This window comes from Capsicum annuum, chromosome 12, assembly GCF_002878395.1.
Source record: "Capsicum annuum cultivar UCD-10X-F1 chromosome 12, UCD10Xv1.1, whole genome shotgun sequence".
In the NCBI taxonomy this organism is placed as follows: domain Eukaryota; kingdom Viridiplantae; phylum Streptophyta; class Magnoliopsida; order Solanales; family Solanaceae; genus Capsicum; species Capsicum annuum.
In genome coordinates, this window is record NC_061122.1 from 78,628,355 (window position 1) to 78,653,944 (window position 25,590).

General features: G+C 32.7%; 1 long non-coding RNA gene across 6 annotated transcripts in view; it reads right to left on the minus strand.

Annotated features, from left to right (window-relative positions):
- Nucleotides 1-25,590, minus strand: part of LOC107849914 — a 34,168-nt gene that overhangs the window by 4,390 nt on the left and 4,188 nt on the right. For 2 of the 6 annotated variants that reach the window (XR_007048678.1, XR_007048679.1), the window contains exons 6-7: nt 25,070-25,151; nt 22,112-24,970 (exon numbers count right to left, since the gene is read on the minus strand). This is a non-coding gene — a long non-coding RNA (uncharacterized LOC107849914). The other 4 variants (XR_007048680.1, XR_007048676.1, XR_001668328.2 and 1 more) reach the window with 4 other exon arrangements.

Genomic DNA, 25,590 nt, shown 5'->3' on the forward strand with positions numbered 1-25,590 from the left:
GTTTTTAAACTACTAACTCTTAAAATGTTATCTGTGACATTTTTAGCAGCTCTTTGAGATACTAGAAATCTAAATTTTAGACAATCTTTAATGGGTACGATTGAATCCACCGTGGCCTATGGTCCAATTTATTTCAATACTCAGCTAAATTTACACTTAGTTTTGACTGGTGCGAATATACTTGATGCTTTGACATTAACTATGAAAACGTATGGTTATAATTATGCGTCTGGATCTGAGCTGATTTGTCTATCATGCAGAATTTATTATAGATTATTAACTACTTTGAATCCTCAATGTAGGTTATACGATACATTGGATCAGACTATATTAGTCGAAACTAATTTTGCAAAATCTAAGGTCACCACAAGGAGACCTATTAAATGGGATAAGATTTATTTTCCCACTACATGGACCTTAAACTCAGTTATATCTCCGAATCAAGTCACTGATGATTTAACTAATAGTGAATTATCGCATGTGACTCAAAATCTAGATAGTAGGATTCATATTAAATTTGATGCAAGCTCTACTGTTTATAACAAGCATTCATTGTCCATGCCTAAATTGTTGCCTGTTATGTATCATATTTCTCCTATAGAACCGTTATACGGTCCAGTTAGAAGTCGTGCAGCTTCTTTGCACACAATTGACTCAACTTCTACAAGATTTGTAGAGAAAGTCAAAGTCAATCCACGAACAAATATTGTTCAAGATAATGACAATATCACTGAAAGAGATATTCCTATTGCTTCTGAAATAAACTTTGATCCAAATGATATTTAATGATTCCACACCAAATTAATTTTTGTCCTGGATCCCAGGCAAGAAATTATATTAAAATAAATTTTTTAATAAAAAATGGAACTAGTTTAGAACTTGGTTTTTTGAGACTTATAGTGCTGAAGAGATGAATAATATTTCTCAAGAATTTTAGGAAACTTGTGCATTGCATAATCAAATTATGTGTTTTGTCCATTGGTTTATAACCACCTATTTGCCATTATATATTAAGGTGCTTGAAAGATCATATCAAGATAATTGTGGTAACATTGTTTTAATTGTTTACCCTTCCCAAGCTCCTTTTATATTGGTGAATAATATGGGTATTACATTTTCTGCATTTCAAAAATCCATTGATAATGAAGTTGCTAAGGTAACTGTTGCTTAAATTAATAATTTGATTTCTCAAAATAATTATTTGAGCTTATATGTGAAAGTTTTAGGAGAACATATTTCCTCTCTTGATAAGAAACTCGATGAGTTAATTGATTTGATAAAGAAACTAAGTATTAGCCCAAATTCTACTGGTATTGCTCCTCTTCCGAAAGTAAGACAGGATATTTGACAACTAAAACCGATATTCAACAACCCTCTGATATTGAGGGATTAAAATTTAAATCACCTTTACATGATTTAGAACAACTTCTTGATAAAAAGCTTTTTTGTCTAAATATTAAACCCATTGATTTGTCTAATGCCTTTGCTGATAGTCTAGAAACCACTCCTAATTTGAAAAATCAGACTAAATCAGAGCTTAATAAGATTAAAGAAATAATTAGAAAATAGTTGGGTAAGAATCATAGATATGTCGATTCACCTAGCATGCAAACTTATTACTATCCGCGACCCACTCCTCAAGATGTTCTGATAGAGGAAAGGGATTGGAATCAGACTAATACGTCTTATAGTGGAAATGATATTTATGAATGGAATCTTGATGAATTAACTGAGAGGCAATTAACGATACTCGTACACCTCATGATGATGTATTCAATGGTGTGCAAAGCCATTGGTAATGTAAATAATAGAACAAATAAAGTTATCTGTAAAATGATAGTTGTTGGTTTTACTGGCCAACTTCGTAGCTGGTGGGTCAATTATTTGACTCAAGAGAAAGAGAGTCAATCTTTAATGCTATAGCTACTACTTAAGCGACTGATTAATCTGGGAAGAACCCTCCCTACAAATAGGGAAGATGCTATTTATACGCTCGTTCTTACAATTTTAGAACACTTTAATGGTAGATTTACCAACCAGTATGAAAATATTCGTACTCTCTTAAATGGGCTTAGATGTAAGACCCTGGGAGAATTTAGGTGGTATAAAAACACCTTTCTAAGTAGGGTTATGGAATTACCTAAAAATAGTTATGAACATTGGAAAAAGTTTATAGACGGACTTCCTCCTTTATTTGCCAAAAGGGTTAGAAAAGCTCTTAGAGGCTTTTATAGTGAAATTCCTTGAGGAAATTATGCCTATGGTCATTTGATAGCAACTTGTACACAAGAAGGGTTAAACCTGTGTAATGAGTTAAAATAGACTAGACAAATTAAGCTTGATAAGCTTAGAGAAAAATATCAGATAGTAGATTTCAGTACCCAGTTTGGTATATTCGAACCAGCTTCCACTTCTAGGAAGAAAGGAAATAGATATTCCAAAATTGATCAGCCTTATAGAAAAAAGAGATCTAGATATAGGTCTAAAGAAAAATGTGAAACTAGAAAAACCTATAGGAAATCTACTAGATTTGCCAAAAATAGGTCTAAGCAAGATCTTGCTAAGATTAAATGTTATAGATATGGTAATTTTGGGCATATTGCTCCAAAAGCTTAAATCTTTAGATCTTACTTATGATTTGCATGAAAAAGTTTATGGTTTATTATATACCTTAAGTTCGGAATCTGATTATAATACTGAATCTGAATCAGAAAATGATATTGAATTGCCTGATTCACTGGATAATGATAATGTTAATAATTGTTCCGATTGCCAAGGTGATACCTGTACTTTTGATGACGCATTTTATAATTTGCAATCCCAGTTTGAAGATTTAAATGTTCAAACCATTACTTCTGAAAATGTGTTAGAACTTTTGAAAGAAGTTTCGAATGAAAAACTACGTGAAAAGATCATTAATTTGTTTGCTAGTTCAAAACCTAGTACTTCTAAACATGCTGATAGCAATACCTTTACTCCTAAAATTGCTGATAACAATAATTTTATGCCTTATTCTTTAGCTGAAGTTAATAGACGACTTGCTATGAGTTATACTCTAGGCAAAGATACTTCTTTTGATGATTTAAAAATTAAAGTTGAAAACTTGAAAAAGGAGATTAAATCTCTTAAACAAAATCAAATGATTTGTGATCATAGAATTTCGCAAATCTAGAAAGATATTTCTCACACTAAAAATTCTAAAGGGAAAGAAAAGATTTCTAAAGAAAATGATAATATTGATGATATTCAAAATTCCCTTGACTTGAAAAATGATTATTTTTTAGGTATGATACAAATTGTTAATGCCTATAAATGGTATATTAAATGTACTATTTTGATTAATAATCATTTCTTTGTTACTAATATTGCTATGATTGATAGTGGCACAGATGTTAGTTGAATACAAGAAGGATTAATTCCCACAAGATATTTTCAAAAAACTACTCATATAGTTAAATCGGCATCTGGACATGCTCTTGATATGGAGTATAAATTGCCTAATACTCATATTTGCCAAAATGAAGAGTGCATTCCACATTTTTTCTTTTTGGTAAAAAATCAGTTATACCCTCCAATTATACTTGGAACTCCTTTTATAAATGTTGTTTATCCTTATACTCATATGTAACGCCCCGAAATCTAGTTCCCGGGATGCCACACGGTGCTCCGAACTACAAATAGTCCTGAGCTAACCCTAGCTGCCTTTTCTAAATCTGAACCTCAAAATAGGGGAAAATGTAATTGAAAAATCATAATATATGCGGAAAACTGTCTGAATTATCTGGGTATATCTGAATCATACTAATCTCAAAAGTTTGATAAAGCAAATGCTGAAACTCTGTGTACTAAAATAAAAATCTGAATACTATATCTGGTAGTTTGACAAGCCTCTACTATCTAAATCTAGAGAGTCACTGGGACAGGCCCCAGCTAACTCGAACTGTCTGAAATGAATAAAGAAATATCTACTAACAAACTAAAAGTGTGAACAACTAAGTCCCCGAACTATGAGGACTCACCAACTACAGGAATGTAGAATAGATGCTAGAAGATCACTTACGTTGTTGAGATTGAGCACCTGAACCTACATTATGAGACAATGTAGCACATAGACATATATGTGGATCAGTACTTTGAGGATGTACTGAGTATATGGGGGTGCATGCAATAAGTAAACACTATTATCATAGTTTAAAAAATTCATGCATGCTAAATGTAAATGACTTTAATAACTTGAGTAATCTGAATTCTGAAAATCATAATTAATAAGATATATAACATAAATTTTGTGAGCCCTTACACTTAATTCTGAAGTCTGTAAAATAGGTTATCTTATGGCTTAAAATCGTAAGACCATAACTTCCAAAAACATATGCTTTTATCTTAAATCTTTAAATTAATAGATTGTTGAAGAGTGGGGGACATCTGTTGGGAGGTTCTTCTAACCGACATACACCATGTGAGCATCCATGGAGTCCCACAACTGGCCCCTGTTAGGTAGGGCTACTCTAACCTTGCCATCGGAATCGAACTTCTATCTAATGTGATCACAATCTGAGCCATCCACGTAGAAGTGGGAATAATTTGAATCCTACGTTGGCACGTAGTTTTAGGGTATGAAACCGTAGTAACCTACCCATCTCAGTGCTAAATACTACTCCCATTCTTATGCTCAAAATCCTAAGAAATCCACTTCAAAAATAGCACAAGGGTTTACAAAAAAACTAATTATGCTTTTCTTTCTTTAAACCTCGAGTTATCTGAACAAAGTAGATTCTTATCTTAGCTTAGGACCAAATGGTCAAATCTTTATCAAAGTCTATGAATAATCTTATCTGAGGGTGCTTATAGCACAAATAATCTTGAAATAGAAATCTTAATTAGGACATAATGACCCATGCAACAATCTCGTGTTAAAACATCTAAAAATTCATGCTTGGTGATGTAAACACTTATAATTCATCATAAAATCTAGAAATTACTGCACAATGCATAGAAATATGAATAAAGTCATGTAATTCAACTTCTAAATCATGGGAAATCTCATAATCTTGCAAATAATGATAATGGTTATAAACCCTAACTTGAATTTAATGGAAAATCATATAAGTTGCAGTAAATTTGTAATTAAAATAAAGTTTTGGGCATAAGGATGAAAGAATTATCCTTGTTCAAACCCCACATACCTTGTTGGATGATCTAGATGCTAGAACTTGAATCTTGGATCTTTATTGATATTTTGGAAATGACTTCTTAAAGTTCTTGAATTGAGAATTCTCAATCTTGAATTGTCTTGGAGGATTAATGGAGAAATTTTAGATTTCTTTGGAAGGAAGTTTGATGAACGAGGATTTACTTTTTAGAGAAAAGTGATGAAATAAGCATAAAATGTCTTATTATATGATTAATGAGGTATTTTGGACGGATTCGGGCCCTAGGATTGACCAAAATACCCTCTTTAAATGTTTATATGAAACTGAAAAACGTATATTTTCCCGATCTGGGTAGCCACTGCTACGCGCCACTATCGCGATGGCTCACTGGAAATCGATGAATGAAAAATGGTAAGACTCCGCAACGTAGAGACATCGCGGTGCCCCTTTGGAATGCCATTTTAGCACATGGCGCGATGCGCAATTATCGCGCTGGACCTCTGGAAATTGACAAACGGGAAATTAACCTTCTCTGCGATGCGCCAATATTGCGAAGGGCCACTAGAATGGAACAATTGGAAATTTTGCTCTTTACGCGATGTGCCAATATTACGGAGGGCCACTGAAAATTGACAATCATTATTTAAACCTGTTTCCCGATGCACTATTGACCAAAATGACGGTGTTTTACGGCTGGAACTTAAAATAGCCATAACTTCTTACCCGGTTATCGGATTTATACAAATCTTATATCGTTGGAAAGCTAATTCAATTTCCTACGCCATGGAAAGTCAAAATCTAAGGAATTATACATTAAATAAATAGTATTTGTTTCAGGAAGTTATCATTTAACATTCTAGGGACGAATTTAAGCTTGGAAAATTACAGGGTATTACAATATCTCCCCCTTGGAAACATTTGTCCTCGAATGTGGCTAGTTAAGTTGAAATTTCTGAGGAATTTGAGAATATAAGATAGCATGCAGAACTGAAATAAACTGCGATTTTGAATCTAAATCATTTTGAGCTTCTGAGTAATCTATGAGTGCATGAACTTACATGAGGACAACTATATAGATGAATATATGAGTAGGAAAGAATTTAATCGAGGAAGAGTGTTACCTTCAGCTACATCTGAGTTTGCGGAGAAAAGGTGAGGGTACTTGGCTCGCATATCTACTTCTGCTTTCCAAGTAGCTCCCTCAACAGACTGATTCCGCCAAAGTACTTTAACCAATGGAACATCTTTGTTCCTTAGTCTACGGATCTGATGATCTAAGATCTCAACTGGAATCTCTTTGTCAGAAAGGCTTTTCTGAATATCTGAGCTTTCTAAAGGAACTACAACAGTGGAGTCATTGATATCCTTCTTAAGGATAGAGATGTGGAACATAGGATGAACGGCTGACAAGTCTGCAGGCAACTCAACCTCATAAGCTACTTTCCCAACACAACTCAGAATACTGAAAGGGCCAACATATCGGGGACTAAGATTCCCCTTTTTGACAAATCTCTCCACCCCTTTTATGGGTGAAATTTTTAGATACACTTAATCACCGACCTCAAACTCAAAGGTTCTTCTTCTTACATCTGCATAGGATTTCTGATGACTCTGGGTTGTTTTCAATCTTTCTCTAATTAACTCAAACTTTTTCCATAGATTTAAACACTGCGTCAGGCCCAAGCAAAGCGACCTCACCCACTTCAAACCAGCCTATGGGTGATCTAAATTTCCTCCCATAAAGAGCCTCAAACGGGGTCATCTGAATGCTAGAATGATAACTGCTATTATACACGAACTCATTTAATGAAAATTGCTCATCCTAATTACCCTTGAAATCATGAGCACATGCCCTCAACATATCTTCTAGAGTTTGGATGATCCTCTCCGCTTGACCATCTGTCTGAGAATGGAAAGCTGAACTAGTATGGACTTGGGTACCAAGACCCTTCTGAAAAGCTCTCAAAAACTAGGAAGTAAACTGAGTACCCCTACCTGAGATGATAGACAAAGGAACCCCATGCAATCTGACTAACCCTTGGATATACAGCTTAGCATAGTCCTTAGCTATATAGAACGTATGAACTGGCAAGAAATGCGCTGACTTAGTTAATTTGTCTACAATAACCCAAATCAAATCATAATGATGTCGCGATTGGGGTAGACCAGTCACAAAATCCATACTCACCTCTTCCCACTTCCAAGTAGGAATACCAAACTCTTGCAACATACCACAGGTCTTTGGTGCTCTACCTTAACCTATTGACAATTTGCATGTTTGGCTACAAACTTCATTATATCTCTCTTTATTCCGCTCTACTAATAGATTTCTCGTAAGTCACGGTACATCTTGGTAGCTCCTGGATGGATAGAATAATTCACACCATGTTCTTTAGCCATAATTCTCTATCTCAACTCATTTACACATGGTATACACAGTCTACTCTGGTATCTCAGCACACCATCTCCCCCATGGGAGAAACCTCTACCTTTTGATCTTTAACCGACTCCTTCAATTTAACCAAACTAGAATTCATATCTTACTTCTCCTTCACTTCTAAAACTAGGGATGATTTGGAACTACTCTGCACCAAAACGCTACCCTCAGTCGAGTTAACCAATCTACCACCCAACCTAGCCAAATGGTGCACTTCCCTAGCTAACTCTTTCTTATTATTCTCAACATGAGCAACTTTGTCCATAGACAAACTACAAAGGGCGTCTGCCACTACATTGGGCTTGCCCGGATAATACAACGCACTTATATCGTAGTCATTCAACAACTCCAACCACCTTCTCTGATGGAGATTCAACTCCCTCTGAGTAAATACATACTGCAAGCTTTTATGGTCCGTGAACACATCAACATGTACACCATACAGGTAATGTCTCCAAATTTTCAAAGCAAATGATACTAATTTCGTCCAAATTTGATATAGGAGTAAAACATTATGCACGTTTTACAAAGAACTATCAGAACTACCCAGAAACGACGATCAGGTCGACAGACCGTTGAGCTAGCGACGAACGGTCACCCAAGCCGTCGCAACTAAGGCAGTGAACCCATCTTCTGGCCAAGTGTGTTGGTCAGGACCGACAGACCATCGAGCTAGCGACGGACCATCGCCCAAGCCATCGCTGACGAGGTAGAAAGTTCAGATTTTGGCCAAGTGCAACGGTCAGGACCGACGGACCGTCGAGCCAGCGATGAACCATCGACCAAACCATCACCACGTTTGATCAGCGATTTAAGTCATTTTAAAGGGTGTTTGGATCTTTTTCCACCCGTTTTTACCCCTAATTATACCAGACCAGAGTTCATAACTTCTTTATTCATCTATAACACCAAATTAGGGTTTCTCTCAAAGATCAATTCCCAAGAACAAGAAACCCTAGATGTTTAATACCAAGTCAAGAATTCAAGCTTTTCTTCACCAATCTTCAATTTCCCTGACGTCATTTTCTAGTGGCCTAGCGCGATAGTGGTGCTTCGCGCCAGGGGTCCAGATTGGGAAAATTTCTCAAAAAATTAAAGTTGCACCTAGGGTTAAAACAGTCTTTTTGCATGATTTTATTCTGCGCAGATTGGGATTTAAGCCCAAAAAGCATGTAAAACCCTTCATTATTCACTTTTCCCCAAAATCAAAAGATGATTCTCTCTCAGGAAAACAAACCCTAGCTCTCAAGAATCAAGGTCAATCCTAAGAATTTCTCCAAGAACTCATCAAATTAAGGTATGTTAGATGTTCATCCATGGATTCTTACCTTTCATGGAGCTCAAGAATCTTTTTTCAAAATACAATATTTATGATTTATAATTTCCTTGTTTGAATTAGATTGAATTCATGTTCATGATGTCGTTTGAGTTTTAATCCATGATTTATATTACTAGTTACAAGAATTGATTCTAGTATGTGTTGACTTACATGGTATTCATGATAAACCCTTCAATTTGCAAGTAGATTATTGTAACCATGTTAACCCTAAGTGTTTATGATTTAATAAACCAAGTATTCTTCTTATGTGTTTGATAAATTGTCCATGATAATGACATAATGCCATTATAGCATGCTAACATATATTTCCCATTCATGTATAAGTTAATGTATTACAAGCGTTTGATGGAATGTCTCTATGAATGAATTATGACCAAGTGAACATTGTTATGTTATTCAAGATTATGCTTTTCTTTACTTTTCATGCTATTGAGTCCTGGAGGTATTTAATACCCAACAACTTAGCTATTTATTTAGAGCTAGTGTCAGTTACAAATAGTATCAGTCATGTCACGATCAGTAGTACTTTCAGTCTGTTACAGAACTCAGTAGAATTCAGTCAGTTATAGAACTTAGGAAAACTTAGTGAATTCAGTCCAGTATAACAGTTTAGTGTCTTTCAGTTGGGAGTAAGATTCAGCACCGAGTGAACCCAAGGATGGGGGCTCACCTGCCAGTAGAAAGTGTGATCCTTAGAAGTAATCCTTGCATTCCAGAACTACGTAGCCAACGTAAGTTGAGACATCAAACCTATCAGTTGAGGGTTGATGAGGTGCTCTACCTGCCAGTAGAGGGTACCACCATTCTCATTTAGGGAACCTGCCAGTAGAGGATTACTCTTTAGCTTGTCTTTACCCGTGGCACGATACTGACACCCTTCTAATTGGGGTAACAGATTGGACCCCAGCTCAATTATCTTATATTATTTGGGGTATGTCGGTTAGATGATTGCCTTCCATAGTTTCAGTTTTGGTCTCAGTCTTCAGAATAGGACTCAGTTCAGTTCTAGAGAATCAGGACTGTCAGATACAGTCATTCAGTTAATAGTAATTCAGATTATCAGTATATTTAGTTATCAGTTATCAGATTCAGTTCCAATATACTCAGTCATAATAGGCACAGTATGTTTAGTAGTTACAGATCCTCCATGTATGCTAATCCAACTCTTTCATATCATTAAATTAGTTATTGATCATGCATATAAACCCATGCATTCAGCCTTACCTCATTTAGCATACCAGTACATTCCCACGTACTGATCGTGTACCTGTTTCTTGAACTATGGTATTTCATTTCATAGGTTCGGACGCTCAGGTTCCTGAACGTGCTTAGCCAGATTCAGCCAACAGTAACAGATTTAACTATGAGTCCTCATCTATCGAGGATATATTTTTATTTTAGTAGTTCAGCTTAGCAGTATTTTAGCAGATGGAGTTATTTGGGGGATTGTCCTATCAACTCCACTTTCAGATAGATTCAGTTAGAGGCTTTTCAGACTAGACTTTCAAACAGTATTCAGTTTTGCAGATGTTATATTTTATCAGTATTTTGGTTGTTTTGAAACTTATGGCATTTCAGCCCATTATTCCGTATTTATTTCAGTATTATTGTTCAGTGCTCAAAGTAGATAGCATTCATGGGTTAGCTTGTGGTCCTTCGGGTCTTAAGCACCATGTAACGACTAGGGGTTAGTCCCAGGTCGTTATAACTATGTATCATATTTCTCCTATAGAACTGTTATACGGTCCTGCTAGAAGTCGTGCAGCTTCTATGCATACAATTGACTCAACTTCTTCAAGATTTGTAGAGAAAGTCAAAGTCAATCCGCAAACAAATATTATTCAAGATAATGACAATATCTCTGATATAGATATTCCTACTGCTTCTGAAATGAACTTTGATCCAAATGATATTTAATGATTCCACACCAAATTAATTTTAATCCTGGATCCTAGGCAAGAAATTATATTAAAAATGAATTTTTTAATAAAAAATGGAACCAGTTTAGAACCTGTTTTTTGAAACTTATAGTCCTAAAGAGATGAATAATATTTCTCAAGAATTTTATGAAACTTGTGCATTGCTTAATCAAATTATGTGCTTTGTCCCTTGGTTTATAACCACCTATTTGCCATTATATATTAAGGTGCTTGAAAGATCATATCAAGATAATAGTGGTAACATTGTTAAAACTGTTTACCCTCCCCAAGCTCCTTTTATATTGCTGAATAATACGGCTATTATATTTTCTGCATTTCAAAAATTCATTGATAATGAAGTTGCTAAGGTAACTGTTGCAGAAATTAATAATTTGATTTCTCAAAATAATTATTTGAGCTTATATGTGAAAGTTTTAGGAGAACATATTTCCTCTCTTGATAAGAAACTCGATGAGTTAATTGATTTGATAAAGAAACTATGTATTAGCCCAAATTCTACTGATATTGCTTCCTCTTCCGAAAGCAAGACAAGAGATTTGATGACTAAAACCGGTATTCAACGACACCTTTATATTGAGAGATTTAAATTCAAATCACCTTTACATGATTTAGAACAGATTCTTGATAAAAAGCTTTCTGGTCTAAATATTAGACCCATTGATTTGTCTAATGCCTTTGCTGATAGTCTAGAAACCACTCCTGATTTGAAAAATCAAACTAAATCAGAGCTGAATAAGCTCAAAGGAATAATTAAAAAAATGCCAGGTAAGAATCATAGATATACCGATTCACCTCGTATGCAAACTTATTACTATTCGCGACCCACTCCTCTAGATATTCTGATAGAGGAAAGGGATTGGAATCAGACTAATATGTCTTATAGCAGAGATGATATTTATGAATGGAATCTTGAGGTCTTAACCGATAGGTAATTAACGATCCTCGTACACGCATGATGATGTATTCAACGGTGTGCAAAGCCACTGGTAATATAAATAGTAGAACAGGTAAAGTTGTCTGTAAATTGATAGTTGCTGGTTTTACTGGCCAACTTCGTAGCTGGTGGGTCAATTATTTGACTCAAGAGAAAGAGAGTCAATCTTTAATGCTATAGCTACTACTTAAGCGACTGATTAATCTGGGAAGAACCCTTCCTGCAAATAGGGAAGATGTTGTTTATACGCTCGTTCTTATAATTTTAGAACACTTTAATGGTAGATTTACCAACCAATATGAAAATATTCGTACTCTCTTAAATGGGCTTAGATTTAAGACCCTAGGAGAATTAAGGTGGTATAAAGACACCTTTCTAAGTAGGGTTATGGAATTATCTGAAAATAGTTATGAATATTGGAAGGCCATGTTTATAGATGGACTTCCTCCTTTATTTGCCAAAAGGGTTTGAAAAGCTTTTAGAGGCTCTTATGGTGAAATTCCTTGGGGATGACTTCCCCTTCCTGCGGAGGCAGATCTTCCTTCTGATCTACTTTGTCCTTTTCCTCTGGCTATTTGCCGTGGTGGATCAGTAGCTATACTTTAAAGAGGATAATTAATCAGATATTTCCAAATTATACCAATCAATATCTCTAATTTCTTCATAATTAAAGTCGAATAATTCTTCTTCAATCATATCATGGATGATTTTATCAATTATGAGATTTTGAATGTCTCTGTATAACGAAATTACCTTTAAAATGGTGATCAAAATTTTTTCAGGAAGAAAAGATGCATTAAAATTCATTTTTAATTTAGATATTCCTTAGATAAGAAATTAGAGAGAGAATTATCAATTCTTTTTTTATATTGAATTTCAAAATCAAAAGGGGCTAAATGAGCTTGCCACCTTGCAAATATTAATTTTGAAACATCATGTTTAAAATCTTTATCAAACATATATTTTACAGATTGAGCATCAGTTTTTATCAAAAACTTTTGATTATAAAGATCATCCTGAAATTTTAGAATGCATTTAACAATGGTTAGCATTTCATAAGTTACCGTAGTATATTTTTTCTGCCTATCAGTCCATTGACCTTAATGAGATCTTATTAAGCATTCAATTTTATCATGGGGATTAAATTGTTTCTGTATTCCTCCATAACCTATATTCGACGCATCAGTCTTAATAATTTTTTACCAAGCAGAATTGGCCAAAGTTAAACAGGGTAAAGATTCAACATGTTGTTTAATACGTTTAAGAACATTGGTGAGATTATCGATCCAAGGGCCTTTATAATTTTTTTTAGCCTATCGTATAATGGGGCTAAATCGCGAGATAAATTCTCATTAAAGAGCAAAATATAATTCAGGCTTCCCAAAAATCTCTGCAATTGAGTCCGGTCAGTTATAACATCAGAAATTTAGAAGTAAAATTGATGGATCTTTGGATGGGAGTAATCTTCTATTGACAAATATTATGTCCTAAAAATCTAACATTTGTTTGAAATAAACTCATTTTTGGTTTAGATATCACCAAACCATTCTATATCACAATTTTCTTATAAATATCAAGATGCTTGATATGTAATTCAAATGTTTTAGAAAACACAAAAGTGTCATCAATATAAACGATGATGAAATCCATATAAAAATTAAATATATTATTCATTATCTTCTAAAATTCTGATGGGGTATTTTTTAAATCAAAAGGCATGACATTCCATTCATATTGTCCAAAAGAAACATTAAAAAACAGTTCTATAAGTATGCTCTTGAAAATTTGAATTTGCCAATATCCAGATTTTAAATCAAATTTAGAAAAAATATTGGCATCGTATAACCGGGATGATAATTTTATTTTATTTGGAATAAGATACCTAATCCATTTTAGAGGCAACTTGGGAATACCACATTCCTTTTCTGCTACGTTATTAACATAAAAAGCAGTACATGGCTAAGGATATTTTGAAGGTTTTATCAAACCCTTTTGTAGCAGATTATCAATCTCTTTTTGCAGAATTCAACTAATTCAACATTCATTTAACAAGGTCATGATTTTGTTGGTATATTATCCTCACAGAAATTATCATCATAAGGAAGAGTAACAATATGCCTTTTGCGATTTCAAAAGTACTAGGGTGATCAACACAAATATCAACAACCATTTGTTCAAAAATTAATTTAATTTTTTCCTGTATCTTAGCAGATTTCATTATATCAGAAATATTCATGTTAAGTAATTCAAGCTGTAAAAAATTAACATGTCTTTGCTTCTTATCAATTAAAGCATTTATATCCCTAGTTACCGGATCTGTAATAATAGAATAAGATATCTCTTTATTCTTGTAAGTAGCAGTAAATCCTTTTGCATCGATATGAGTATAAGGATAAACAACATTTATAAAAGGAGTTCCAAGTATAATTGGAGGGCATAGCTGATTTTTTACCAAAAATAAAAAATATGGAATACACACTTTATTTTGGTAAATATGATTATCAGGCAATTTATACTTTATATCAAGAGCATGTCCAGATGCCCATTTAACTATATGAGTAGTTTTTTGAAAATATCTTGTTGGAATTAATCCTTCTTGTATTCAACTAACATCTGCGCCACTATCAATCATAGCAATATTAGTTACAGAGATATGATTATCAATCAAAATAGTACATTTAATATACCATTTATGGGCAGTAACAATTTGTATCATACCTAAAAAATAATCATTTTTCATGTAAAGGGAATTTTGAATATCATCAATATTATCATTTTCTTCAGAAATCTTTTCTTTCCCTTTAGAATTTTTAGTGTGAGAAATATCTTTCTTGATTTGCGAAATTTTGTGATCACAAATCATTTGATTTTGTTTAAGAGATTTAATCTCCTTTTTCAAGTTTTCAACTTCAATTTTTAAATCATCAAAAGAAATATCTTTGCCAGTAGTATAACTCATAGCAAGTCATCTATTAACTTCTGCTAAAGAATAAGGCATAAAATTATTGTTATCAGCAATTTTAGGAGTAAAGGTATTGCTATCGGCATGTTTAGAAGTACTTGGTTTTGAACTAGTAGACAAATTAATGATTTTTTCACATAGTTTCTTATCCGAAACTTCTTTCAAAAGTTCTAACACATTTTCAAAAGTAATGGTTTGAACATTTAAATCTTCAAACTGGGATTGCAAATTATAAAATGCATCATCACAAGTGCAGGTATCACCTTAGCAATCGGAATAATTATTAACATTATCATTATCCGATGAATCAGGCACTTCAATATCATTTTTTGATTCAAATTTAGTATTATAATCAGATTTCGAACCTGAGGTGTATAATAAACCATAAACTTAATCATGCACATCATCAGTAAGATCTAAAGATTTATGCTTGTGGAGCTTACAATTTGGAGCAATATGCCCAAAATTACCATATCTACAACATTTAATCTTAGCAAGATCTCGCTTAGACCTATTTTTGGCAAATCTAGTTGATTTCCTATAGGTTTTTCTAGTTTTACATTCTTCTTTAGACCAGTATCTAGATCTCTTTTTTCTATAAGACTAATCATTTTTGGAATATCCATTTTCTTTCTTCCTAGAAGTGGAAACTGGTTCGGATATACCAAACTGGGAACAAAAATCTCTTATCTGAGATTTTTCTCTAAGCTTATCAAGCTTAATTTGTCTAGTCAATTTTAACTCATTAAACTGGTTTAACCCTTCTTGTGTACAAGCTGCTATCAAATGACCATAGGTATAATTTCCCCAAGGAATTTCACCATAAGAGCCTCTAAGAGCTTTTCTAACCCTTTTGGCAAATAAAGAAGAAAGTTCATCTATAAACTTGTCCTTCTAATGTTCATAACTATTTTTGGATAATTCCATAACCCTACTTAGAAAGGTGTCTTTATACCACCTAAATTATCCTAGGGTCTTACATCTAAGCCCATTTAAGAGAGTATGAATATTTTCATATTGGTTGGTAAATCTACCGTTAAAGTGTTCTAAAATTGTAAGAACGAGCGTATAAATCACATCTTCCCTATTTGCAGGGAGGGTTCTTCCTAGATTATCAGTCCCTTGAGTAGTAGCTATAGCATTAAAGATTGACTTTCTTTTCTCTTAAGATAAATAATTGTCCCACTAACCATGAAGTTGGTCAGTAAAACCAACAACTATCATTTTACAGATAACTTTATCTGTTCTATTATTTACATTACCAGTGGCTTTTCACACTGTTGAACACATCATCATTCGGTGTACGAGGATAGTTAATTGCCTCTCAGTTAATCCATCTAGATTTCATTCATAAATATCATCTCCACTATAAGACGTATTAGTCTAATTCCAATCCCTTTCCTCTATCAGAACATCTTGAGGAGTGGGTCGCAGATAGTAATAAGTTTGCATGTGAGGTGAATCGGTATATCTGTGATTCTTACCCGGCCGTTCTCTAATTATTCCTTTGAGCTTATTAAGCTCTGATTTAGTCTAATTTTTCAAATCATGAGTGGTTTCTGGGCTATTAGCAAAGACATTAGATAAATCAATGGGTCTAATATTTAGGCCAGAAGGATTTTTATCAAGAAGATGTTCTAAATCATGTAAAGGTGATTTAAATTTAAATCCCTCAATATCAGGGGGTCGTTGAATACCGGTTTAGTTGTCAAATCTCTTGTCTTTCTTTTGAAAGAGGAAGCAATATCAGTAGAATTTAGCTAATACTTAGTTTCTTTATCAAATCAATTAACTCATCAAGTTTCTTATTAAGAGAGGAAATATGTTCTCCTAAAACTTTCACATATAAGCACAAATAATTATTTTGAGAAATCAAATTATTAATTTCTGCAACAGTTGCCTTAGCAACTTCATTATCAATGAATTTTTGAAATGTAGAAAATATAATACCCATATTATTCAGCAATATAAAAGGAGCTTGGGGTGGGTAAGCAGTTTTAACAATATTTCCATTATTATCTTGATATGATCTTTCAAGTACTTTAACATATAATGACAAATAAGTGGTTATAAACCAAGGGACAAAACACATAATTTGATTATGCAATGCACAAGTTTCATAAAATTCTTGAGAAATATTATTCATCTCTTCAAGACTATATCAAAAAATCAAGTTCTAAAATTAATTTCTTTTCTGGAATACAGGATTAAAATTAATTTGATGTAGAATTATTAAATATCATTTGGATCAAAGTTCATTTCAGAAGCAGTAGGAATATCTCTATCAAAGATATGTCATCATCTTGAACAATATTTGTTCGCCGATTGACTTTGACTTTCTCTACAAATCTTGTAGAAGTTGAATCAATTGTGTGCCAAGAAGCTGCACGACTTCTAGCTGGACCGTATAATGGTTCTATAGGAGAAATATGATGCATAGCAAGCAACAATTTAGGCATGGATAATAAATGTTTGTTATAAACAGTAGAGCTTGCATCAACTTGAATACGAATCCTACCATCCAAATTTTAAGTCACATGCTATAATTCACTATTAGTTAAATCATTAGTGACTTGATTAGGAGATATAACCGAGTCTAAGGTTCATGTAGTGGGAAAATTAATCTTATCCCATTTAATAGGTCTCCTTGTGGTGACCTTAGTTTTGCAAAATTAGTTTCACCTAGTATAGTCTGATCCGATGTATTGTATAACCTACATCGAGGATTCAAAGTAGTTAATAATCTATAATAAATTCTGTATGACAGACAAATCAGTTCAAATCCAGGCGTATAATTATAACCATACGCTTTCACATTTAATGTCGAAACATCAAGTATATTCGCATCAGTTAAAGCTAATTGTAAATTCAGCTGAGTATTGAAATAAACTGGACCATAGGCCATGGTTGATTCAATCGTACCCATTAAAGATTGTTTAAACTTCAGATTTCTTTAATCCCTATGAGCTGCTAAAAATGTCTTAGGTAACCCTTTAAGAGTTAATGGTTTAAAAGCAATCTGAACCATTCCAATATGCATAAAGTTATAATGATTTTTATATAAATCAATATCACATTTATTTAATAATCGAATCGTCTGTTCTGGTGAATTTAATGCCGAAGACTGTTCAGTCATCTTTATTATTTGCTTAGAAAGAACTTTATCAAACCAACCATATTCATAAATGGTTTTAATATCAACCTTTGGAATAGTCTACTTGTTTAACAAGTCAAGGTTTTGAGGTATATCTACCTCTTCAAGCCGAGTACTCTTAGTACTCAATCTCCCATTTCCATAAGTAGAAAATTTATGTCTATGCTGAAAAGTTCAGATCTATTACATAATAACCACGAAAGTTCCTAGACTTTGATACCCAACTTCAGGATCTGAGGGCAGGTGGTAATCCGCGCGACCATCCAGACCTATAAGTTAATATCGGAAAACCAACCGAACTATATCAGAATTTCATATAGCTTATTAACTGTATGGAAGATCGAATCTTTTTACCCGAGCAAGGCGTCTGTCAAAAGTTAATACATACTCTAGTTGAGCCCATGTGTCTAGCGATTCTAACCGTGAAAAGAGGTGCCCCTTTTCTTATCTTTAACGGGCTTAAAAGTCATGGTTTACTAGACGTAGTCACTAATACAAAGCCAGCAAAAGCAGTACTAACTTCGACTGTACCACCATCTCGGAACCAAGCCAAGAAACTATAGAAAAATTTCTTTATATTTTGATAGAGTCTGGATCTTTCATGGTTATTATACATAAGAAATTAGATCTCCAGCCTAGATATGAAAATTGTCTAGCCGGACATAGTTATGGCCAAAGAGAGAGTGTAAATAATTAAAAATAATATAAAATACCTTTAATGGCCGGATGCAAGGCCGAAATAGTAATAACGGCAAGCTTTTATTCCACACTTAAAATTATTTTATAAGAGAGAAGGGAGAGCACTCTAAGCTAGAGAGAGAAAATAAAAAAGAGAAGATAAAAAGATGAAAATTTCAGCCTTCCCTAACAAATGAAGGCATCTATTTATAGGGAGAAAAAGGTATCTACAAATAGTATTATTGGTCCCATATCCGGGTCCTATGTACAGTGGATCTACTGTGTAGGAATAGTACTAAGTGTCCCGCATCCGGGTCCCGTGCACAGTAAATATACTGTGTGTATTACACTTTATTTTTTCCTTTTAATTTTCAAAGAAATTCTTCAGTTCTTGTAATGTCTTCATCAGATAGCGGTTTATCTGAAGAAACTAGCTAAGAATCCTAAACTTCTTCGTCGGCGATATCATTGCTGGTTATACTCTTCATGGAAGTATCTGACTTATCATGATTATCAACTGATTTCATCAAATTTCTTCGAACTATTTTCAAATATTTTTCAATTATCTCAATCCTATCTCTGTCATGGATAGAGATTCTTCTAGAAATATGCTTTAATGATTTATTCTCGATAATATCTTTTCGAGCAGCTATAGAATATTCCTGAATCGTCTTTCTAATAGTATCCAGGAGTTCTTGTCCATACAATATTATTGTTTTGGGATCCTTTCGCATCAGTTTGTTCCAAAAATTATTATAAAATACCCTATATAAACAAGAAATTTGTTCTTAGTGAACCCTAGTTCTGGAGTCCATTTATGAATCCAGGGAATAAAAAATTCAATAAAGATATATATTTTATCAATTGTTTCTAAATTACAGATATGATCTGCATGATATAATTCATTCATATGCGGGGATACTTTGGTCCATTCTTTGTATAACTTGAGGAATGGATCAGGCAATATTTGAACGATCGGACCATAATAAGACTACCAATCTATAAACCAGTTAGGGATAGGTTCTGCAAATATCTTTGCGCATATCTTTATAAACCAAGTATGCTTATGTCTGTCGTTGTTATAATAAAGAGCTTTAGAGAAAGCTTCAATGTAGTCCCAATAAGTGAAATTAATCTTGGAACCTTTAAGCAATATCTGCTTCTCAGTCATTGAGGTCACTCCCCAGTTTTCTACGTATATGATCCGTTTAATAACAATTTTAGAGAAGTTATAAACGTTCTCTTCACTGTTGTACCCAGAGAAATGTTCAAATTCTGCACTCCCTGTGGTAATGAGAATCCTTTCATACTAAGTGCGGATTTTGTATGACTTACCCGAAAAATATAAATTATTTATCAAATATTTGTGGAATACCTCCCACGGTCTATTTTGCCTCTAAATTTTAAAGTTTTCGACAAAAATATCATTTCTTTATTTTCAATTTGTTCTTAGAACTTGATGATTTTTATTATAGTTTGTCACTAAATTATATACTCAATTAAAATTTTTCACTTTTATTTTTTTATCTTAAAAATAATTTTTAAATTTTAAAGAAAATATATTATATAGATTAAAAAATAAAAAAAAATTAATAATTTTTTTTTTCTTTTCTAAAAAAGAGATACAAATGTTGATATAAATATAAGGGTTGGTATTTTAAAAAATCAAATAGGAAAAAGGAGGGAGAATGATTATTGTTCAAAGTTGAGAGGGTGTTTGATTTTTACAGTAAAGTTCGGGGGTATAAACAATTTTAACTCAATATCTTGAAGTTGAAATTCATTTGAGAAAATTTGACTAATAGTTGTTCAAGTTTTCAATAAGAAAAATTATCTACTTTATCTTCTCACTTAAAAAATAAAATAAAAGAACAATTTTAAGAAAGAATTGAACTATAATAATATATTAAAAATTATTAGTTGAAGTTTTCAATAAGCAAAATGATATACTTTATTTTCTCATTTTAAAATAAAATAAAAGAATAATTTGAAGAAAGAATTGAACTATAATAATATATTAAAAATTATGAAAGCTATTTACAAATACTAGTATTCAATCATTAGATCAGTTGATCATAGAAAATTGTTGCCGTATTTGTATGATATAATAAGAAAATTATTAGATATCATTGATATGATTAAACTACAATTTGCTTATTTGAACAGATTTGAATATATTAATTTTAAAAAATTAAATATCATTTGTGATAATTAGCCTTTTGTTGATTATTACTTTATCACAGGTAAAAAAATTACGTATATTTGTACCAAAAAAAGGTTTATTTGGCATGCCTATTAATTAAGTTACTTGTAATTGTGGATAGAAAAGCATACAATCAATGAATGATAAGCTCTAGAGTTATCCACATGATTTTTCTTATATATAATAAAAAACATAACATGATATTTGATTTTTTTTAATATACTCTAATCATAATTATATTTTAATAATAATATAATTTAAATATTTTTTATTTCAAATTCTAATAAGTTTGAGCAAAAGTCAATCCTCGCTTTCTTTTCATTACTTTTTCTTTTCATAAATAACTTATGATATCATTAATCTTCTTTTGCTAAAATGTCATTTTGAATTAGTGATGACATTTGGTTGACATATGTGACCTTTTATTTTGTCGAAACCTAATATATATAGTTAACATATGTTAACATTTAGTACTAAAGAAACGTAAATCCTAAGCAAATATCTTAACGAAAGCTAAAACTTATTATTGTGAAGCTTATTTGAACTTTATCTTATTAAGAAAAATAAAAAGATCGTAAGAAATAAAAGATGATTAAAAATATATATATATTTATTGAAACACAATTTTTGAAAAGTCAAAAAGGTTATTTTCTTATAATTTCTATTAATAATTTACTTTATTTTCAAAGAAAAGATAAAAATGTTAATGAACAATATATTCTCCTAGCTTAAGTTATTTTACATTTTAAAACTCTATCAAATTTATTTTTAGAATGCTTTGAATGATTTTGGAATTTTATCTAATAATTTGTGGTAAAGAAAATTTATTTGGGCAAATGATTTTTATTTATTATATATGTGTATATAAATATTTCTTGAATATTTGGTTTATCTTTCTCTTTAAATTTTAGATATTAAAAGAAAATAAGTTAGCAAAAATAAAAGGAATAAAAAAAGGAAGACAACCAAGTTACTTCTAAATGATTACAACCAAATTTATATATTTCTATTACATACTGTATGGATACTGGCCCGTTCTCAACATTTCATTTTATAAAGATGAAATAATTTCAGTTTTGAAGGCATTGTGATTATACGATTTTACATTGCCATTTTCAATATTACGTGCTGATTTGAATTAATCTTCAATAATACCTTAGATCTTAGTTCTACGGATAGGGAAACAAGCTTAGTCCTCTTTAAATGGAAATTCCCATTATCTAATAGAAGTAGTAAATGTAAAAATGCATAAAGTCAAAGCAGACTAAACAAGATTTTTCCAAGTTGGAAGGTTTAGAAGATACTGAGAAGGAAAAGAAAAGAAAATAATAGCCAGTTCCATTTGAAGCCATAGTTAACACCATTTTTTCCCTTGACCAAATTCTTTCTCAGAAGATCAATAGGCAAATATATTCTTTACTCACCTTTGAAATTCAACACTCTCGGTAACAATTTACAATTGAATTTTCAATTTTTACTATATATAAAGGGGGGAGGGAGGCTTAAAAGGGTCTTGAAAGCTGTGTGAAATGCCTTTCTGCATCCATAGTAATGACTATGTTTTGTCACATTCTTTTCAGTGCATTTGTGACATCCAATGAGCAGATCATTTTTGTAGTACATGTAAACAATAAATGTACATTTAAAACATACATTAGAGGGTAGATGGAATCCAATATCCTGTAAGTTTCGAACCTTATCCCAGCCGGCTGTTGGGGATTTTTCGATTATTAAACATAATATTGGGAGCCTAATTTGATGCTTTTAGTTCAATGCCAACCTCTTCTAGATAGAAAATGCTAAGAACAATTAGTTCATGGAAAGCAAAAGTGTTTGTCCTTTGCTGGCAAAATGTGCCTACTGAAAAGTATTTTTTTTCTATTCATACATATTGGTCTTAGATACTTCTATTACCAAAGAGAGTGAGTGATGAAGCTTGATAAAGAAATGGACCTTGGGCCTAAATCAACCTCAAAAGCTAGCTTATGAGGGGAGGATTGCCCAAAATCATATAGGGAGACCAAGGACCTCCAACACCCCCGCACACCCAGGACTGGACATCTGGAGCGTGGACAATATAAGACGGGGGGCCCAACATCGGAAACAATGAACTGGGTGGGCCTGTTCTGATACCATGATAAAGTAATGGAGCTTGGGCTGGACATCTGAAGCGTGGACAATATAAGACGAGGGGCCCAACATCGAAAACAATGAATTGGGTGAACCTGTCTCTGATACCATGTGAAGAAATATAAGAGAAAATTATTATTGAATTGTTGTAACGGTATTATTACATTGAGGCCTTATTTCTAGACACTATATTCCAATCCTTTTCATAATAGGATACTACGTTACAATCCTTTTCCTAATAGGATACTACGTTACAATCCTTTTCCTAAGAGGATTCTATATGTTATTCCTATTCCTACTCATATTCTAACAAAGCTGATAGTAAATTGTTGTGGAATATGAGTAATAAGAAAGACAGATTTTGGGTCAGGTGGGTTCACCTATAGACTACATAAAAGAAGGGCAATTGAGATGCTACTACAAATCGAGATTCCTGGAGCATCAAGAAAGTGCTGAAAGCTTCAAAATATATGGAAGTTTTTGGATTAAATGCTTTTGAAGAACTGGAGAACAAGGAGTTGTTCTTTATTCTAGTAGAAAGATGTACCTCAAATTGCTGGGGTCATTTCCTAGAGTAAGTCGGAATGGGAATTGGATGGGTGTTGTGATTCTGTGGAATACTTATAAAACAGTGATGGAGATTTATGCATCATTTCATGGGAATAATGATTTTTCGTACTTAAATCCACCGGATTCATATATACGAACTATTTAACAACAAAGAGAAGGACGTGAAGCTGAGTATAAGGTTGTTTTGTTGAAGATATCTCCAAATTTGGTGGGATTTTTGGTACCATTTCCAGTGGGTTTTAGGGAGGAATCGATCCTTTGTTTTGGGAACTGATTTCAGCCTTTGATCTATATGATGATTTAACACAATTTTTGGGGCTTCTGTTTGATGATACAACTCACTTTTTGAGTCTTGGAGTGGCGATAGTATCCCATTTTTTTTAATGGATGAGAATTTGCATCTATGGGTAGATAATTCTGCATTACCATGTTGAGTTCAGGCTGAAGTTGTTGACTATGGTACTCCAAGTTTAACATTGAGCGATGAAAAAGCTTTTAATCAGATTGAGATGGGGAGGAAGAGCAAGGTTTCGGGATGGGTGAATTCAACTTCAGGAATTTAACTACAATAATTTCTAGAGAAGTGAAATTTAAGAATAAGATAAAGTTCTATCTTAATGGTACTTAAAAAAGGGTAAAACGGAATGTGAAAGAAGTGAATATAGTAAGTCTACTATCTTCTATAGTTATTATAATTTCTCGAACCACTATGAAACTCTGATTAGTTAGGTTAATATAAGATGGGAATGGCATCCTAACTTCTAAATTTTATTAATAGCCCAAATCATGAAATAGGTTAAAAGGATATGACAAGGAAAATTATAAGAAAATTGGCATTGTTATTCGTTTTATCTCTTTCACCTAAACATATCCAACTATTCATGATGTAACTAAGTACCAAAAATCTTGCTATCTTCTTGATACCAAACCATGTTCTGTGAACAAATGCTCAGGAAGCCAACCAATTTCTTCTAATTCTTTTAGATAAAACAGATTAGTATCTCTATGGCATACTATATGGCTGAAACCTGTCTTTGTCTTAACTTTAAAACCGAATGCCTAGGCATGTCAAATAATAGCAACCTATTAGAAGGATTTGAGCTTTCTCGAGATATATTCTTGCTCTCTTGAGTGGATCTTAGTGATATCCTCATAAGTTTAATCTCCAGAATCCCAAAAGTAACACCATAATCGGTCACAGTAATAGGTTATTCAGATTTATATTGCAGAAGTTACAATTTACTGTATTTCCTAATAAGAGAGTACCGAGACTCTTAATTATAATAACTGGCATCCATTCCACTGATCTACGCAAAATTAGCATAATAAAAAACTGTATGTATGATACACCATGCTCAATCACACACAAACCATTTAATGAAAATATAAAATTAGAGAAATAGGAATCCATACCTAATGTATTCAACTCTTTCGTGTTATCAATCTTGCAAATTGAAACAATGTCATTGTCTATCATAGAAAGTAAAAAGTAGGGCAGTATTAAAAATAGTGATCCAACAGATACTGAGCTCTAATCGATAAAAAGGTGGAACATGTACAGAAGCTCACCATTCAAAATCAGTGCACGCAAGTTCACAATACCACAGACCTCGTCCATAGATTTGAGCTTATTTTTTCTGGCATTCAGTACCTGATAAACAAGGAAGTGTGTATTAAAAGCCAAAACCCTTTCCCGGCAAATAATAATTTACCAACCACATGTCACAATTTTAGAGGATTTTACAAAATTAAAATTACAATAATCTTATTAATTACATGTCATAATTTTAGAGGAGAAAAATAATTTACTAACACATGTCTCAATTTTAGAGGATTTTAAGAAAATTAATACAACAATAATGCCATTGTGAGGACTACCAAATTTTGGTATCCTCTCTTAAAATTTATCGTCATCAAAGAATGATATGATCTTGATGCTTACTGATCTAGATAGAGGGAGATAAACTCCATTAGGGGTTTATCCATCTCGTTGATAAATCGGCAGAAATACAGTGGGAGGATAGTTGTTCAAGATCCCGAAATCTGGTGGAGCCACCACTCAACAACCTTATTCTTATAGGGATTTAGTT